This window comes from Protopterus annectens, chromosome 12.part0 (assembly GCF_019279795.1).
Source record: "Protopterus annectens isolate FY-2018-M chromosome 12.part0, PAN1.0, whole genome shotgun sequence".
NCBI lineage: Eukaryota > Metazoa > Chordata > Ceratodontiformes > Protopteridae > Protopterus > Protopterus annectens.
The window spans coordinates 1,354,476,227-1,354,494,096 of record NC_056746.1 but is presented as its reverse complement, the minus strand read 5'-3'; the positions used below and the strand labels follow the sequence as shown (position 1 = coordinate 1,354,494,096).

At 38.0% G+C, this 17,870-nt stretch overlaps 1 protein-coding gene across 4 annotated transcripts in view; it reads left to right on the top strand.

The window, feature by feature from the left end:
* SLCO4A1 (solute carrier organic anion transporter family member 4A1) overlaps positions 1-17,870 on the top strand; it is a 921,682-nt gene that overhangs the window by 345,730 nt on the left and 558,082 nt on the right. For 3 of the 4 annotated variants that reach the window (XM_044090405.1, XM_044090404.1, XR_006367159.1), the window contains exon 3: positions 2,428-2,579. The exons of the other annotated variant lie outside the window; for it this stretch is intronic. The gene's annotated coding sequence lies outside the window, so the exon portion shown is untranslated. The remainder of the gene's footprint in view (positions 1-2,427; positions 2,580-17,870) is intronic. 4 annotated transcript variants of the gene reach the window in all.

The following is a 17,870-nucleotide window of genomic DNA, read 5'->3' as shown; positions in this document are numbered from 1 at the left end:
TAATTCAGTTTCAGATATCTCCTGACAGAATCCCACCAGTAGGTTTGGTTGAAATAAAAAGGCTGAAGAAAATTATTCAAGCTTTCTACACAAATGAACACTATTCTTTTGAACAACCAAGTTGCACAAACACTACTGAGTTGCTACCTCAGTGGTCACAGTCTGAACTGTGGCAGAAAAGTGCATAGTCATTTCCAGAAACTAAAAGTAATGTTGCAAAACTTCCACAAAGTAAGTATAAAGCATGTTGCAATGAATATCCTCCAAAAATAGAAACTGGAGTAAAAGTCCCAAATATAGGATGCAAATACAGAGAAATAACATAGCAAATGGCAACAATATTGTTTTGGGGAGAAAGTTAATTTTCTCAATATGCACAGAATGAAATAATTACTTTTTGTTGTTTAAATTTTTTTAACATTTGTTTTTGTGTAGTAAAGTGTGCCTACAAAGTATTATTGACTCAAAAAGTTATTATTTTTGAAACACAGTTTTATTTTTGTTGTAGCCTGTCCCTGACAGAACAACCCACTGATACATGCTAAGTTAACATTTCTGCTGCTGTGGTCTAAGGATGCAAAAAAAATGTCTAAGAAAACAAGCAAAACAATTTCAAATTCAGCCATGCTTCTGTAATCCTTCAACGGATGAGGACCATGTCACATTTGTATCAGTACAGCTCTGGGTAACTATTGTTGAAAGCACTAATGCCTTCATTGAATTGCACTGAAATAATTATCATGGCAGCTGGTATTAATCCTACAGAACTTCAGTCCAAAACACTCTGAAAGATGCAGCAAAGTAACAAAGTAATAACAATGAAGGATCTCCAAGTAGGTGATGGCAAACAGTTAAGGGTGGACCCATCTATTTACGCATGGGCACAGTAATTTATTTATTTTTTATTTTTTATTTTTTATGGAATTTCAGTTCTAATGTTATTAAGTGACTTTTATACAGGTTTCTTTGTAGATTTTTAAATCTGATTGTGAATTCTTGCCACACAGTGTTAAAATCATTTTTTTCAGTTCAGGCAAGGGTTTTACTTTTTAGTGTCCATGGCAACTAACAGCAATTCAACAAACTGTCCTGCTAAGGATCTCTGATTTATACATGCAATTTAATATGGAACAGAAATCCCAACAAGAGAAACTACTCAGTTTCTACAAAGTTTGAAAGGTAGTTAGATTTGCTTTATTTATAGTACTTTAGAAATCTGGTATTTATATATACATTTCTTGATATATTTAAGTGCTGTTTCTAGGAAGGAAACATACAAATAAAAATTACGGGTGATCCTTGCGAAATTAAAATGAGTGGCATGCACTGTAGAAGTTATTCTTTGATTCCATAAATGAACAAGTACTTTGGAAAAGAGAAATTAGAGAACACACGGTCGACATAAGACAAGCGGCTTGCTTTAATGAAAATATCTGTCAATAAAAAAAGTGAAACTGAATGCAAAGAGACCACTAAGGTGGACTGCAGAGACTCAGACAAAAGTAAAGAACTTTGGAGGGAAGGGGAAAGTCAGAGAGAAATGATTAGGAAAACATTAAGAAGCATGTAAGGAAGAAGAAAAATGCAGTACGAGTAGCATATTCAAAAGAAAGGCAGTGGTGATATGCAGGATGAGACCTCTGTGTGGAGAAGTACATGCAAGTTAGAGACACAAGAATTAATGGGAAAAGAAGAAAACAGTTAAAGTGGAAAAAGGAGAACGGAGGTAGAGGAAGGAGATGGAGGTAGAGGAAGGAGATGGAGGAAGAGGAAGGAGATGGAGGTAGAGGAAGGAGATGGAGGTAGAGGAAGGAGATGGAGGAGGAAGCAGCCAGCACTTGTAAGGGTGGAACTTACAATAAAAACAAATAGTAGTGGTATGGATTCAGGGGGTCCCTGACAGAAGATCGAACGTTCACAACAGCGAACATTAAAACACTGAACCTACATCACTGAAAACTTGGAAGCCGAAATGTTAGGGGTTGTTGCTGTGCAGGATCACTGTGCAGTGAGGACTAGGCTTTGCCTCTTATCCAACGGTAGAGAAATCTCAGAGTTTGTATATATTTCTGTATGTGGAAAGTTTGTCAAATGGTAGTAGTAACTGAATGGAATGCTAACTCTGCTAAACACAGTAAGATATGTCGTGACAGGTTAGTATAGGTTCCTGATGCTACTGAAGAAACTTTGTGTAGAACAGAGCATTTGTATGTAACTTTAAGAAGCATTTCCAGATGTGAACATTTGCATGTAAATACTGAGCACGTGCAGGCAGCAGTACTATTTTTAAAGAACAGCCAGAGTGTTAACATGTATTAAGTGTCGTAGTCAGTCTGTTTAAAAGTTTATTTACAAAGCTTCATTCCTGATGTGTTTGTGTATAATAAAGCTGCTTGAACTGAACCCACAACTGCTTGTCTGTTTTAGCCTGACCAGTCAAGCGGCATTCTGTCAGAACCAGGATTGAAAGTACAACTTCTTCAAGCCATAAGGTGCAGAATTGAAAGTGAAGGTACATTGAGCAGGTTGGGTGATAACAATGCTCAAACAATCAAAAAGGGGCCAGAAATGAAATAAAGGTAACCAAAACATGCATAAATGATTAATTTTTGTCTATTTTATGTACTTCTGCATTCCATTCTATTTTAATGTACTTTGCATTTTTTATGTACTTTTGCATTTTATGTGATTTTTATGTAAACATCTGCATTTTAACTTGAGCTTTTCTCCCCAGGCCTCTGCTGAAAATGGACCTCTGTCCAGTTGGACTTTCCCAGTAAACAAATGTAAATAAATAAATAAATAAATAAAATGAAACGGAGCATTCGTAAGGCACAAAATGCACTATTACTGAAACAAATAGTACAAAACACATTAATCAAATGAAAGGCACAAAACACATTATTAATTAAACAAAATGTTCAAAAGTATGATATTTGATAAAACTAGCAGAAATATTCATGTGGGGCTTAGAATTATCTTTGATTTGCATAACAAGCATGTTTAGAGTAAAACAGGCACAAGAAACGTATAATGAGCATGATAAGAAATTAAAAAGGCATAATGAGTTGAGCATGATAAGAGATTAAAAAGGCATAACGAGTTGAGCATAATAAGAGGTTAAATGGGCATAACGAGGACAATGAAAGGGCAAAGTAAGCATAAAAAGCAAGGCGACTGCATGTTTGTAGTTAAAGACTGTGTTTTGGGACTAAACTACTATTTCACATTGGCAGAAGCCATTCAAAGCATAGCTAGAGCATTCAAAGTATCTCAGAGTGTGCAAAGTGTTTGCAGAGTGTTTGCTTTATTACGGTGCAATTATTTCAAAAAGTTTACTGTGTGAAAAGTACAGTTATAAAGTGAAGCCAAAGTACAGCCATTTTAAAGAAGTTTCTTGTGCTGTGTACAGTTTATTTGCAGAGTGCAACCATTTCAAAGTGTTTCTTACACTGATAAGGAGTGGTTTTGCAAAGTACAGTGATTTTAAAATTATTCCTGTGCTACAGAGCCTTATTTGGCAAAGTGCAATTATTTCAAAGAGTCTGTTGTGCTATTGGGCATAATTACAAGTTCTGGCATAAAATTCTGGCATATATTTATGTGTGTATGTTCATACATAATTTCCAGCACCTTCACCCCTGTGTGTTTGATCATAATATTGCAGAGAATTGGAGAGTATTTGAGCAGGAATATGATATTTTCATACAAGCAGCTTTTTTCTGACAAACTTATATAGCCAAACTGGAAGCAAAGCTCTCTTCACCCAAGACTGGACTAGACAGTCAAGAGGAGAAGGTAAACACTTGTACCATACCACACTCATCACATAGTCCATCAAAACCTACATTACCAAAACACACACATAGAAACACAAAACACACACCTACATTTGCGGAGGCTCTCAATAAAAACCTGCCCAAGCATCAGGGCCCTCCAAAGCAGAAATGCAAGCAAACTCCACCCTCCAACACATCCCAAATGACAAATAGCCCACAAAATCAGTTTGCCACTCAACCACAGCCCATAAGGCATAACAACGTACTCAACACTCTAGTCATAGGTGACTCTATAGACAGGCACACTGATGTTCCACTCACCAGGCTGAACAAGGAGAAAGTTACTGTCAGCTGCCTGTCAGGTGCCAGGATCTGCCACATAACGCATGCACTCAGGTCACTCCACAACAAGTACAAATATGACACTGTCATTGTCCATGTTAGTGTGAATGACCTGAGATGTACCTCCCTGGACTACATGAAAAGAGACATGGAGGAGCTCTCCGATCTTGTAGCCCAGGCAGGTATGACCCTAGCCCTGAGTAGCATCCTGCCATCACCCAGAATGATACCACAGTACAAGGACAAAATAATTGACTTCAACAATTGGCTAAGCTTCTGGTGTCATTATAAGGGGATCCAGTATTTGTCTGCCTGGGATGCCATAATCGACAGACCACGATACTTTGCCAGAGATGGCCTGCACCTATCGCCCTTGGGATTCCAGACACTGGCTAAGGCTCTTCCCACCCCTATAGTGCCTTTTCTAGGCAAGGTTCAAATGACAAATTCACCACTGTAACAGGTACAAGCAAGCAAAATCTGAGGGTAATGCTACTCAATGCTAGAAGTCTAAACCTCAAAATGCACTCACTCAAGGCACTCCTTAAAATGGAGAACATCGACATCTGTGCAGTGACAAAGACCTGGCTCACAGCTCCAAAGAGCACCCCTGCATTACCAGGCTGTAATTCATACCACACCTTTCAGCCACCTAACCCGGAATGAAGCACTAAAGGTGGAGGCATGTCCATATTCATTAAGGATATCCACACTTCCAGGCTAGTTGCACAGCATAATGCATCCGAGATTATCCAAGTGCATCTAACTCTGGGCAAGACTGCAATCCAAATTGTAGCTTGCTACAGACCCTCCACCATGTCCCAGGATTCTCACTCCTCATTTCGTGATACACTGGAAAGTATTAGGGTACAACCCAACCCCCTAATAATGGGTGATTTCAACTACCCCACCATTAACTGGGAAAACTGCTCATGTACCAACAATTTTGCTCAATGTTTTCTGGAATTCATAAATTCCAATGCCTTGGATCAACTTATTCACACCCCCACCAGGGGCAGCAATATCCTAGACCTGGTCATTACCAACATGGGCAACCGGTGTTCCACACCAGAGGTCAATTCCTCATTGGTCAGATCTGACCACAAGCTAATCACCCTAGACATCCACATCCCACCCCCACCCCCAATTAGGGAAATCACGATAAAAATCTTCTCCAAAGCCAACTTCACACTTCTTAAGACAGAAGTGGCAAACTTCATGACACCCATGCAGACGGACAATAGAGGTACGACTGATGAATCCTACACAAATGCACTTTATAAGCACTTACATGAGTGCATGGATCGTGCTATCCCTAACAGAACCAAGATGCTGTCCTCCAAAAAAGGAAGCCAATGTGGTGGTCCTCTGCCATAAACAAACTCTACAACCGAAGAAGGAAACTGTTGCAAAAAAGAGTAAAATCCCATGACTGGAGGCACTCCCTGGTCAACCTCAGTAAGAAGCTGAGATCCCTCATAAAATCCTCCAAAGCTAATTACAAAAACAAAATTGCCACTAATTCTAAAGACAACCACAAAGCATTCTATAGCTATGTCATGAATCTCAATGGCAACACTCAGATCTGCTCTGAGTTACAGCGCAATGGCACTAAATATACAGAGCCAACTGATATTGCCAGCATCCTGGCAGATAGGTTCAGATCTAACTTTACCCCCCCTCTCACCCCCTAGAGGGCCCATCTCTATACCAGAAGAATGCAAAGTTCCTGTAATCATGGCTGCACAGGTAAAAAACACACTCTCCAAAGCCAAGAACACAGCATCCATGGGACCTGACAATATCACAGGCTGTGTTCTACACGAACTACAGAATGAACTGGCACCCTACCTAAGTACCATGTTCAGTCATCGTCTCACCTCAGGCTTTGTGCCCACTGAATGGCACACCGTGACAGTTATCCCTCTCCACAAAGAGGGAGCCATGACAGACACTGGGAACTACCGCCCCATTAGCCTGACGAGCCTGGTCTGCAAGGCCATGGAACGTATCATCATGGAACTCATAAACAAAGACATTGGTAATCTCCAAACTCTGGACCCTACCCAGTTCAGATTTGTAAAAGGTAGATCATGTCTCCTAAACCTGATTGACTTCTTTGAAGCAGTCACCAAAGCCATAGATGAGGATAAAGTGGTTCACACAGCTTATCTAGATCTCACCAAGGCTTTCAACACCATCCCTCACTCTGGAATTATAGATAAGCTCACTAAACTAGGTATAAATCCCTATGTCACAAGATGGGTTGCCAACTGGCTCAAGGACAGAACCCACACTGTGAAAGTAGCAGACTCCAAATCCGACTTCAGACCAGTGACAAGTGGAGTACCACAGGGTTCAGTCCTGGGTCCTCTCCTGTTTGGTATCTATTTCTTTGAAGTACAGGCTAACACAGAAAGTCTTTGGCTAACAAAGTTTGCAGATGACTGCAAACTAGGAGCCATAATTGAAACTCCTAACGATGTGGACATACTACAAAAGGGCCTCACTGAGACAGATACCTGGTGTCAAAGCCATGGTCTGAAGCTCAATGCCAAAAAGTGTATTGTCATCCCCTTTGATAAAAACTCTGTACCCATGAACTACCACATAGCTGGTAGTCTACTTAACGCCGAAAATGTGATGAGACCTTCGGACACAGGTGGACAGTAGTCTCTCCTTTGATAATCACATCGCCACAATGATCAGAAAATCCTTCTACATGGCTCACCTCATCACAAAAGGTCTCTCATCCAGAAAAAAAGAGGTCATTGTTCCCCTCTACTCATCACTCATTAGACCCATTATAGAGTACAACGCCCCTTTTGGTATGTACCTCACAAGACATCTACAACAACTGGAAAGGCCACAGAAATACCTCACAAAGAGGATTACTGGCCTCAAACAGATGCCCTACGCAGACTGTCTCAAAGAACTCCAGCTTTACTCCGTCGCATATCGCCTACTCAGAGGCGATCTCTGCCTAACATACAAAGCTATGTCAAACCCAGAGCTGTTGGACATGCTCCACTTAAAGAAATCCCAATCCCTCCGAGCTACACGCTCTAGGGACCTAAATCTTGTCACCACAATAAACAGAACATGCTGGAGGGATAGATTCCTGTCCCAGAGACTTCCCATACTCTGGAAGCTCCTCATTAGCACTCTTCAAAAAAAATCTTGATGACCGGATGGGAAATAGGAAATTCACCCCAGGGATCACTTCTGTGGCTGTGCTCGACAGGGGCACAGGAAAATAATTTTTTTGGGTGGCGAAAGCCAGGGTACATTTTTGGCTAGGCTTATATAGGCCCTAGGGCCAATAGCCTAGTACTTACCTATGAACCTATGAAGATGCACATACAAGGGCATTCATTTGGCTTAACTTAGCTGGGCCAGAGGCCATTGAGAAAGACTGTTCATTTGTGTATGCATCAGCAGTATATGCAGGAGAGGGGGGAAACCACCATATTGTTGTACTGGCTGAAACAAGGAAAGGCAGTGAGTGCTTGGAATGTAAATTTAGAGAAATGTGCAACCCCCAGACAAATGTTATATTAGAGAGGCACCTATTTCATACAAGAGACCAAAAGTCAGGTGAAACTTTTACAGCTTATATCACCGACTTAAGAAATAAGGCTAAATGTGCAGATTTGGTGATTTGAAAAATGAGTTAATAAAGGACAGGTTTGTGTGTGGTGTTAATAGTGCTGCAGAAAGAAAGATTTTGCTTTGTGACAGTGATTTAATGCTGAGCAAAGCCATAGAGATTTGTCAAATCCATGAGCTCACAGAAATGCACAGATGTTTGCTGACAAGTGATAAGAGCTTAGTTTCAGCAGCCTCTAGTGCAAGCATAGACAGCATGCAGAGCACATGGCACCTGCAACCCCTGCACGATTTCCAGGGAGGACCTGTAACTTTCTAGAAAGTTCTAAGACTAACTCAGTAAAATGGACATTCTCAGTGCAGTATAAGGGTGAGTCAGCAAACCCCAAGTCAAGTCTTAATGTTAACTGTCACAATTGTGGTGTCAGTCATGAGTCTAAAAGAGAGAAGTGTTTATCATTTGGTCAGCTATGCCACAAGTGTAAAAAGTGGAACCACTATCAAAAGTTTTGTAAATCAAGCAAGCCTTATTCAGTTATTAAGAAACATCAGTCAAAAAAGCAGGTTGATGATATAGAAAGCTGCGACCCTACTTTCTACGTAGATGGTGTTTCAGTGGTTGGTGAAAAGGTTAATGCAGTAGATTTATTGGCAAAGAATGAAGTATTTTGTACTGTCCTGATCAATGGGAAGCCCATGAAGTTCAAAGTAGACACTGGTTCAAAGTGCTATGTGATGTCATCAAAGACATTTGCTAGAGAGGGAGCTGGTGAGCAACTTAATTTGGCCAAGTGTGCGAAGCTTGTTGCTTATGGAAGTGAAGAGATTCAAACCAAAGGCTCAGTAGTGTTTTCATACTATTCGGCTGGAAACAGTTACAGCTTGCAATTTTATGTAGTCCGAAGACCTGTGCAGTCAGTCTTAGGTCTCAGAGACAGCTTGTCTGTTTTATCCTGACCACGAGTGACACTTTAGGATACTGTAAAAGTTACAGTATTATGGTTTATAAGTATGTGTGAGTTTGTGCAGGTTAGGATTAGACTGAGGGTTATGTAAAGGGATAGATTTAATGACGTGTAAGTGACTGTCTAATATGGTTAGATTAAGGGCTAAGTATTGTACAAGTGATTGCAGGTTAGGACTAGTTTATGTCCTTGGTAAGAAGTAGACTTAGTGTTGTGCAGGCGTTTATTTGTATGTGAGCAGAGTTGTGTAGTAGTAGGTATCGGATTATGGTTAAGGGCAAGGACAGGCTTAGAGTTAGCACACATTAGTAAGGTAATGTTGGGGGGGGGCAAAGGGGTACTACTACAATTATTCAATTGAATTTGGCCTGGATAGGGGTTTTGTGATAAGTTCATAACAGGAAACAGGAAACAAGAAACAATAACAGTGATTCAGAAATGGCTACTGCCAGTGATAAGCCTTAACAGAGGCCTTTCCGATTCATAGACAGGATTACTGCAGTGATTGTACACAGAATGTAGAATCGCTGTAAAAAGCTGTCTCTGTGGCCATACTCAGTGATAATGAGGCATTCTGTGGGACTGGCCTTTGTTAATTATCTATATAGTCTCCTTTGGAAAATACAAGCATTAAGGGATTTATGCAGCAAAGTGCTTCAGAAAATCACTCAACGAGGGGTGGGTTGGGGGGGGGGCTTGGAAAGAACATATGTTAGGTTGGTTATTTAAATAAAGCTGAATTGTATAGATTTATATTTAACATTGTTGATTTTTAATATATACAATACCTTTGGAAAGTTTTTTGTATCTGTGTGTTATACCTTTAAGACCTGATTACAGGTATTTTATGTTGTGGAGAATCATTTAACAGCAGCATTTGCTGTGTGTATTCTGGATTCTGACAAAGTCTGTTGTACACAGATGAAAAGCTGTGGTGTATTGTGCATTATACAAGCTTAAATAAATTTGTGGTATCTACCTTCACCAGCAGTGCCTAGTTTTGGATCCATTTTGCAACTAGTGTTTTTGCTAGTATTTGCTTGGATTTCTAGCTATTTTTCTCCAATAATTGTATTAGTTCATTGACTCAAGTGTGTCATCAAAACAGATGTTGACCTAGGCCACACTTGACTAAAATGAGTATATGCATCATAGGTGTATGTGTGTGTTTGTAAAACACACACAGACAAATCTTCCTAGAATGCAGTCCTTTGATGCATCCTTTATTGAAAAACTTACATTGATGGCACAGTTCCATAGGGAGATTACAGTGTATATGAAAATGGAAGGGAGGGTTTGTTCCTTTCATGGAATATGTGGCTGATCAGTGCTAACAGTGGTTTTGTCAAGACTGCATGATTGTGCCTAGTGTAATTTCTCCATTCTTGTCCCTTCTGCTGGATGATCTTGCAGTCATATGTAGTTTTAGGCTGTGAGGACTGAAGGAGAAAAACTTCTTTGCTGATGGTGGTAACCTCTCTTCCGACTCACTGTGGCACCACAAACAGAAGGCCAAAATTCCATTCTCCTTTCTAACTCACTTGGCTTGGGTTTATCATTTGCTCTCTCACTTAAAACAAATGCATTAATAAGACAATTTTTGATTGATTGATTGATTGATTGTTATGCCCCTTACATTTCCAAACTCATCCAACATTTTGTAACTAACTGTATATTGTGTTTAGAGTATAATTTCCCAAAAAGTATTCCTGTCCCCACATAGTCTTTAAAAACAACCATAGAGATACCTTTTTACTTTGTGCAGTGAAATCTCATTGAACTCCCACAGTCTCAAAAATTATAATATGTTTTGGTCATTTTTGGATGTGTTCTCTGAATGGGATAAAATTTATCTTTGTGCCAAAAATTATGTGACTGCCATTACCAAAAAATTTTTGCAAGAGTTAACACCCAGATTTGGTGTGCCTTGGTCTATTCAATCTGACAGGAAGACTCATTTTACAAGCCAGGTTGTATAACAAGTATGTACAGTTTTAAAAGTAAACATGCAGTATCTTTGTCCACACATGCCCTAACCTTCAAAAATTCTTCAGAAATTAATCAGACTTTAAAAATTAGACTTGCTAAATTGTGTGAAAAACATTGTCTCAAATAGCCAGAGGCATTGCCTCTATTATTATTATTATTTAGTGTAGGCAGGGCAGTTTGTAGTACTAAAAAGTATTCCCTACACAACATTTTCATGGAAAGTACTATAAAAATGCTAACAAAACCCTTGCCCAAAAATTTAATTTACAAACTATTAATAAAATCTGTTTTTTTTTATTGCAATGTGTTTTCATTGCTCTGTGGCACGTACACCCCAAGATAATAAAAGGTTAACAGCAGCCCAGCCTCCTATCATAATATTTCACTAGGGGAACATGGTATTCATCAGAACATTTTCAAGAAGATACTCAGTGGATCCGTGATGGAAAAGACCCTTCCTGGTTTGCTTGCAATTGCTACAGCCATCCAAAGTGGAGAATCACCCACTTGGATTCATGTGTTGTCAGTCATAAAAGTCCTCTCTAGATACCAATAACTCCATTACTCTTGTTGATGATAAGTCCATCGTATCCCATGCGAGAAGAAAACACAGGGAAACCAAAGTATCTGGAAGTGAGACCTAGTGATTCGGAAATGTTATCATGATCAGCGACAAGGCTTAGTGATTCATCAAGAATGTCAACAAATATTATCGGCGGTGAGGATTAATAATCCAGCAACATCATCTACAAAGGACAATGAGTGGAAATTGGTCCAAGACCTGGAAAATGGCTCTACTGACTAAGCATCGCTTGTGGAACTACTAGTTTAGAGATCAGGATGAACTTTGCTTCTGAATAAATACTATATGGACTACAAAAACAAAGTTTATCATCTGTGTTTGCAAGTCTACAAAACCCATCTCCAGCCACAGTCTGCTCAATATTTGTATAGACTTACTATTGGGACTATTATTTTGGTGTTCATCATTATTTTACTGTGTTTTCTTCTTTTACCAGGAGCCATCAGAGCTGTAAGTGCTGAACATTTTTTTATTAGAAATAAGTGTTTGGCTTGCAAAGACAATGCGGTAACTGCTGGGTGTGGTGCATATACCAACTGCACATGATGTGGGCATTCAGGTAATTCCATATACCAACTGCACATGATGTGGGCATTCAGGTAATTCCATATACCAACTGCACATGATGTGGGCATTCAAGTAATTCCAATACCAACAACTGAGACAGAAATCAGAGTACTATTTCATACACATTTTTTAACGAGAAATATGGCAGCTAAAGGTAATTCTTTGCATAACATTACCCGCTTTGGATTGGTTCCACTTTAATTGACAGTGACTGAAGACACTGACATTAACAATCAAACGCTAAACCAAAACAAGTAAAAAATAAATCATAAACTGCCCCCACACCTCCATAACTTAAATATACTAACTCCATCATCAACACAACCATGAAGAAAGGGAATTATGCTACAGCTTATGAGCCATGAATGAACCAAAGCATAATTCAATCTTCTTAACCACCAATAAATTGTTATGCAAATTCTGGCTGATACTAAACAGATATATTAAATAATATATACATTTATGTGTAGATATCAATAGATGTAAGTAGATACAGACAGATAGCTATAAATTAGAAATATATTTATATATAACACATAATATATATATGTACAACTTTGCATTTATGTTTTATAATGTATATATATATATATATATATATATATATATATATATATATATATGGGTCTACTTCTTTTGACCTAACTTTCATTTGCCTGACACTCATTTGCCTGACCCCATTTGACTGAAATTTCATTTGCCTGACACTTCATTTGCCTGACACTTCATTTGACCGACAAGCATTATTAGCAAGAAAATGGAATATGCCCCCTTCCCCACTGCAGTGCGACCCTGGAGTTAGAATATACAGTTAGGGGTGTGTGTATCATTTCATATGATATTGTTAACTTTTGATGTAATATTGCTTAGTAACAGAAAAGTAACTGGGGGGGGCTGTGCCCCCCACACACCCCCTAACTATATATTCTAACTCCAGGGTCGCACTGCAGTGGGGAAGGGGGCATATTCCATTTTCTTGCTAATAATGCTTGTCAGGCAAATGAAATTTCAATCATTTGGTCTCAGGCAAATGAGTGTCAGGCAAATGAAAGTTAGGTCAAAAGAAATAGACCCATATATATATACATATATATACACACACACACACACACACACACACACACACATACACACGCACTCCATATCTTTTTCATAGAAAGAAGCCATTCTAGTATTTTTTGTATGCACAAGCATATTCCATGTAGCATCTCCAATATCTCACACTGTTAAAATAATCTGTTTTATTACATTTTATTTGAATTATTAATTTCCTCAGAGATATTAAATTGATTTTGCTGCACCAAAATGTTATTCTAATTATCTCTTAATTAGCAGTGCATAGTACTAACTCCACTGACTTCTATAATTGCTAGAATGAACTTTGTTGACCCCTGATGGCTTTATTTTTAGTTCTTCTTTGGAAAATTTGCAGAATGGGATTGTCAACATTGTGTGCAACAAAGCTCTGAGTAAAAGATATACTAAAACCAGAGAATGCTTTAAAGTGGCACACTCCTTCTTTACACAGAAGGGCATGTCCCATTAGAAGGAAACACACACAGACATTTTGCACATGGTCAGTTGGCTCTGTTCATTACACTTTAAGCCCCTGCTTTTATAGCTCATGTCACCTGACCGATTTCTATTCATCTCTTCTGGAACTGTTTTTTCGGAATACTTCATTTCAGGCAACATCTCTACCACATCACACAAGCTAATATGTAGAAACAAAATGCTAATGCATATGCTGTTGGTTTTATGCAAGTCTGTACCTGTCAGCCTCTATTTTTTTTTTTTTTTTTTTAGTTTAAAACTATGTTGAACTACACAGTGTTGTACTGTGGCTGACTGTAATTTGATTTAGTACCACATTGGCTGTACACTTTTTTAAAGAAGGGAGGACCCCATTATAAAAAAATTTGTGCGACAGATGTTACTGGAATTAACTGCATGCCACATTCCAGCATTTCATAAGTGTAATCATCTATTTGTTTTATTACTTTTTTACAAGGTAATATCCACTAACATGGTATAACTGACTCGTTTTATAGTAACATTCAGCTTTGATCATTAGTTGATTTGCTATCACTTATTTAGAAAGTTAGGGTCATAGCCTTAACTCTCTGTATACTCAGATATGTTATTGTTAAGGAGGTTAACTGAAGCAGCTCCCTTGTGATATATTACAGCAAAGAGCGTAGTCAGATGAAATTATCTGTTATGAAGAGGTAAAGTCACTTAGATTTCACCCGTAGTGTAGCTTTGAGATAGTTTAGGAAATGGTTCTGTTGCATTTTTAGAAACTGAAATGCATGAAGTAATCTACTGCAAAGTCAAGCTTGTTAATAAGCTATGCGTGTAGAGGTTATTCTTGTTCCCTTTAATATACTACATTCATGTTACATGCTCATGACATAATGTTATCTGTACCTGGTGCTCAGTAAAGAAACAGAGAAAGTTTGCATAAGCAAATATTCACTGCAGTCTTTAGAAAGTGAATTCCTTGAAGCAACTTTAAACTGGAGCACACACCTCATTTAACATTCCTTTAGAAATATCATACTCTTAAGTACATGATGTGCGTTATTGCATGCCTGTTTCCAGCAGAAGTACTAGCACATGACATAGCGTTTAACCACAGTCACTACCTTGGTTTGTTTTTGCACTCCATTAGGAAGTTTAATAGTAACAGTAGTACCTGTTAGATATCCTGTTAAGATGTTACTTGAGTAATAGTACTTTATTACTCTTCATTAAGCTGGCTTTGTTGTTACTTCAGATTAGGCCATGATCTCTGCAGAGCAAAGTTAAGATTAAACTGGAGACAGTGGGCTAAGGTGATGCATTAATGCCTGAATACTCATTTTGAATCAAAGAAAAACAGTGGAAAGTTTGGATTTCAAAATGGGCAAACTATTATATCATCAGTACCTATTCATACCTTACGTTTCCATACTCTCTGTTCTTCACTCATTTCTTTACTTCTATCAGTTCCTCTCCCCTGACTTTCTCTTTAAATATACTACAAGCTTGCTTTTCATCTCATTTCATATTGCAATTCCTGTTTGTATTATATTAGCAAACCTTTAATTTCTCTATGCTGTTGTTGTTGTTGTGTCTTTCTGCTTTTCCCGATTAGGGGTCGCCACAGCGGAACTCCGGTCTGCTAATGATTGGCAGTAGATTTTTATGTGCCAAGTTGCCGGTCCTGATGCACAACCTTCAACGAAGGTACGCCCATTCACACATGTCTCCACACAGAAGACGCTCTAGCTGAGAAATTTCTCTAAATACTAACTAGTATCTCCTCTTAGCCAATATTTTCATATTATATCTAATTTGGCATAATTATTTAAACTGTAGATGTTTTCATATTATTTTTGAAGACTGTAAAATTATTGTTCTTCAAATGTTTTATAATACTTTGGAGATTTTCTCCCCAGGTCTCCACTGAAAATGGTCTCCTACCCAGTCAGACTTTCCCGGTAATAAAATGTCATAAATCAATAAATAAAATCATCAGACATTATTAACTAATTCACATTTCTATAAGTTATCATGCTCTGATTTAGCACTGCTAATAGAAATATTCCTACAGACTAGCACATGTTGGAGGAATTGTCACAGCATGGGTGACTCAGTGTTTAAGGTTTCTTTGCCACAGTTCCAGCGTCCACAGTTGTTTACTTGCAGGTCGGTGCCTGTTTGGTGTTTACCACTTTCTTCCTCTTTCTTCTTAGATTTCCACTAAATAGGATGGTTTCTTAGCAAAAATATGCTCGCAGATTAGCTATTCTCCCTTCATATTCATTCTTGATCTAAAAAGATTGACACGGAAAATACTGAAAAAAAAACAAAAGAAAAACAATTAAACCTTTTTTGGGGGGGTATAGTCCATTAAAAAATATGTGGCATCTTTCTAGACAACTTCATTTAGCATTATATTTCATTAACAGTGTCATCTGTTCAGTTTTTTTCTAAGTTCACACTCTCAAAAAGATACCATGGTAGGTTAGAATATCTGGCCAGGGGAAGATAGAGGGTTTATTTGAGCTTCATATGGTCAAGCCTCAGTTCATTGAAGTAATTTAATAATTTTCAGTTTAGTCACCTTCTCCATTTTACACTTCCAAAGCTGCATACCTCTTGGGGAAGTACTGAAGCATTCCCCTTAGCCCATGTTTCACCCATCTGATAGTTAATATGTAGGGACAGAAGGGACTGGTGTGTGCCAGGAAGCATGCTCCCCTGCAAAATATTTGCATGCATTTTCAAAGTGGAAGTCAGTATTTTGAAGAGCAGACTTACTGCGGATGATGTTATGTGCTGCATCATTTCTTCTGCATGGAATAACAATGAATTCTAGATAAACAAAAATCAAATTATTTCTTCAGGTCTGAAGAAGCTCATTTATAATGTGATCTGAATTATACAACATTTTATATAATACATGTTATATTAAGGCAAACTATTTGCAATAACCTGATGGCAATACACATTTATAGGGCTTATGTGTCTCCTACAGCTAGATTTTGTTCAGGAATTTAATCATCTATATGATACAGCAGACATCTGTTTTTCCCATTGAAAAGATTAATCACCACATATAATGTCATGTGAGATAGTTTGCTTTAAAATAATGAGGTAGGCTGTCTTAAAAATATCTGCTTATTGCACTTGAGATGGTATGTACAAAAACTGAAGAAGTCAGTTCACAACTTTGTGAGTTTCTTCCTTTAGTTTGCTACATAAAATGTTTTTTCAGTTTCTGTAAATTTTGACTAACACCATAAAATTATCAGTAACTGACTTAGCACAAGATCTAGACTGAAGATTAGCAAACAACAGTCAGAAAGAAGTTTTATGTGTGTTTGGAACAAGCTTTCCCCGAATTAGGTTGGTACAATCAGGATTTGGATTTTCCCTGGAGTGTAGCAACCTGTTGATATGCCATTGGCCAGCATTCATTTGAAGATGGGAGCAGACTCTAGCAGGAACATGATGATAATTGGTAAGTACTGTGATAACACAGTACTTCACATGCAGACATAATTTATTTTATTAGTTTATTTATTTATCCTTTGATAACCAGGAAAGTCTGGCTGACCCAATGGCCCATTTTATAGCAGAGGTCCGGGAAGAAAAGTTCCATAACTGATTCAAAAACATTTACATAGTAGTTGATGAGTAGTTATATACAAAAAGAAAAAGTCCTGCAACAGATTAAATATTTTACTATGAGATGGTGAGAAAGGAAAAAGAAAAACTGTCAAAGGAAAAATATACTTTAAAAATGATCAATACATGGTAGGTTCAGGTTAAGGCACTTTAATCTTGCAGCAAGGAGACAAAAACGTGCTAATACAGAGTTTGTCTGACTAGAATCAGGAAATGCAAGCATTTTTATACATTTTCTAATAAGACATTGCCTACCAAGCTGACGTAGTAAATCACACGTTTTAACATCATCATTACATAGCAGTTGTTTTCATGATTTTCTGCTTGTACTATCAATTTTTGTGAGAAACTTCCTAAGAAAAACAACGTGGCCTTGGCTACCACCGGTTAGATATATGCAATGTTACCATTCAAGGTACTATGGCTAATTTGAGCACAAAGCAAGTATAGATTGCAGTTCATTTCTCCAACAGTCCATTGTCTGTTTTCTCTCTTTCTTCTGCAGCTGTGTGTGTCCTCATACTTAGAACAGAGCTAATTGTTCAAAATCATTACATTATAGAATATGGCATTGTTCATTCATTGCTTCCTGACCTAGCAGATAATCGCCTGCCTCTCAAGTACATTTCCAAAAGGCATAAACATGAATATTGCTGTGCTAGCAATTACTAGGTCAGAGGGCATCTTGCAAGTTTCAGAAAGCACACTGCAGTTTCAAAAGCATCTTTTAGTCTCATATGAAATTAAGCTGTATATAAAATTGTGCATATAAAATAGAATGAAAAACGTGTTAACTCATTTAGTTTCTAATTAGCATTAAGCACACACATTAATACATATTTTTGTGACAAAAACACA